The following is a 2,801-nucleotide window of genomic DNA, read 5'->3' on the forward strand; positions in this document are numbered from 1 at the left end:
CACCACGCCTGGAGCAGCTGCAGCACTTTCACCCCAGCTTTGGAAAGTACTTTCCCGTGCTCACATCAGGGGTGTGAGAGGGGTGGTTGCTGCATCCTGCATGCCAGGATGCCCACACAGCCCCCAGAGCTCCCCGCTGGCCCTGCCATCATGGACATTTTGTCCTGAAGTCACATCCCTGCAGGGCCCCCCACAGACGGGACGATGCCGAGCACCCCACACAGGTGCTTCGGGGGGCTGCAGGAGCAGCGGCTGGGCTGGGGCTGAGTTTGGGGAATACCCGGGGCGGGAAGCAGAGAGGAGATGGGCAGAGCTCCTGAAGTCGGTTGACGACTTAACAGGGCGACTCAGAGCAGACACTGCCCCTTTTCAGGGCTTGTTTATCTGCCCGCACAAGGGACTGAGTCCGGATGTGCGGGCACTGGAGGGGCTGCGGCCGCCCCGGCACACACCCAGCAGAGCAAACAGCGGCTCTGTCTGTGCAGGACACACGGCAGGGACCGGCACTGCAGGGACCGGCGCGCTTTGAAGCAGCTCCAGGAGAGGGGCGGGGGCGAGGAGAGTCGCAATCCTGCACTGAACACCTTGAGCAAATGAGGAGTTATTCTGGGCTTCAGCAGTGCAAACACCCTCTTAATGCAACCCTGTCTTAGTAAGAAGAGTAAAAATAACAGTCCAGCAATGTGGCTGGACTACCATGGGCGGCATTTTCCAGTGCCTGGGCAGACAGATGCCTCCGCAGTACAAGGTGGGGAGTGAAGCGGGCACTAAAGCTGCAAACAAGGGAGGTTTCCTCTTGGTGAGGTGCTGGGACCAAGCCCAGAGCTCCCTGGATAGCCCCTGAGGGACAGCCCTGACTGGACAGAGCCACAGGGACAGCCCTGGAACACAGCCCCAGGGGACAGCCCTGGGACATAGCCCCAGGGGACACAGCCCCAGGAGACACAGCCCCAGGGGACAGCCAGGCACTTGTGTCCTGCCTCTTCTGCCCGAGCTGCCAGAGCAAGGACAGGCACTGTGAGGGGTTCCCACTCTGTGCTTGGCAGGAAACCAGACAGCAGATAATCCTATCCCTGCCCAGCACCAGACAGCCCAGCTTGCCCAGTCCCACACATCCCTACACCCCTCGCATGGACAAACTGCTCGTGCTTCCAAGCCGAGTGAGAAATGGCTGCTTCCAATTCCTGCCCTGCCGGCGGTGCTCTGCTGGCTGTTTGTCACACATTAACTGAAGTGTGCACCTCCGCTGCAGAGTGCATCCAGAGTTCACTCTGGGGCAGGAGGAGGAGCAGGCTTGTGCAGGCAGAGCCGAACCCAGCAGCACCAGCCCTGACAGAATGGGCACTCACCAGCACCAGGGGCAGAGGTTCCTGTGCCCAGCCTTGGGAGCAAGGCCAGCTCGGGGCAGGTGACACCAGCTGTGAGCTCCCATGGCTACCAGCCCTCCCCAGGCGTCACAGTGACAGCAATTGCTGCGGCTCTGATGCTCAGAGAGAGGGGCAGCCCATGGGACCCTCGCCCCCACTGACCCCTCCCTGCATCCATGGGAACTCAGCCCAGTGCTGCCCACGAGGACCAAGGGGTCTGGGAAGAGGGAGAGGGTTTCACTTTCAGTCTCTTCTGAAATCTGAGCAAGGAGAGCAAGACCCAGCCAGGGGCACACTGACAGGGCAGCACTGTTCCTGCATGGACCTTCCTGGGGTGGGGTGGCACTGCTGGGGTGAGGAGGGCCCTGCTGGCACAGGCTGTGCACTTGGCAAAGGCCCCCACCATGACCTGCACGTCCCCAGCCCATACACATCCGTGGTGGAGTAGTACATGGATTGTTTCCATTAAAACCAGCTGTCCCAAGCTTTCTCTCAGCAAGGGTTTGCTGCTTCTGCTCCAATATCCCTCCCCACCTCCCTTAAAGAAGGTGATGGAGGATGGGACTCCCCCAGCCACAGGTGCATTGGGGACAGTGCTTCAGTAAAACCAGCCATGTGCCCCAGAGCAGGACACACCAGGAGCCCCCACACATGGGGCTCCTCCTGGACTCTGCCCTTGGCATGCTTGGACCTTACCAACTCTGTCAGTGCTAAAAGTCCCTTGGCAGAGCTGGGCAAGGAGTCCAACTCACTGCAGACCCTCCCGGTGCCGTGCCCTGGTGTGCCTGAGCAGAGCTCAGCTCAAGGCCCCTGACCAGGACCACCCCAAGTGGGGGGAGGGCAGAGCTTCCAAACCCCAAGAGCCCATGGAGGTGTGGGGTCCCAGCCCGCTGTCCCTGACAGGGGGTCTCTGGTGTGTTGGGTGACCCTTAGGACACACGGGGAGGGCTGGGACCTGCCCAGGTGGCACCACTGGCAAGCCCCTGAGGCAGGGACCCCCAGGCAGGAGAGGGATGGCCAGTCCATGGGACAGGGACTTCCAAGGAATGTGGTGGTCGCTGCTGTGTGCACACTTCCACGTCCCCGAGCCACCGGCGCTGATTCCAACACATCTGCTGTCCAGCAGCAAAGTTTTCACCACGTTTTCCCTTCAGACCCCATCTCTCAGGGATGCAGCGACGGGAAGGGGATGCGATTCCCGGCAAACGCATCCCACCAGGACTGGCCAGGATGGGGACGCTGCCAGAGGAGGGAAAGAACTTTATAAGGAGAAAAGAGTCTCGAGTCCGGGCACTTCGCTGAAAGCCGCGCAGCCCCTCTCCGCCCCCTTGTTCTCGCTCCTCTTGATCGGCAGCGGGGCCATTTCCAACCCGAGGGCTGTGGGGTCCCGGGAGACTCCGCCGCTGCCAACCCGGGGGCTCCGAAACCTGCTGC

This window comes from Geospiza fortis, unplaced genomic scaffold (assembly GCF_000277835.1).
Source record: "Geospiza fortis unplaced genomic scaffold, GeoFor_1.0 scaffold188, whole genome shotgun sequence".
NCBI classification, from domain to species: domain Eukaryota; kingdom Metazoa; phylum Chordata; class Aves; order Passeriformes; family Thraupidae; genus Geospiza; species Geospiza fortis.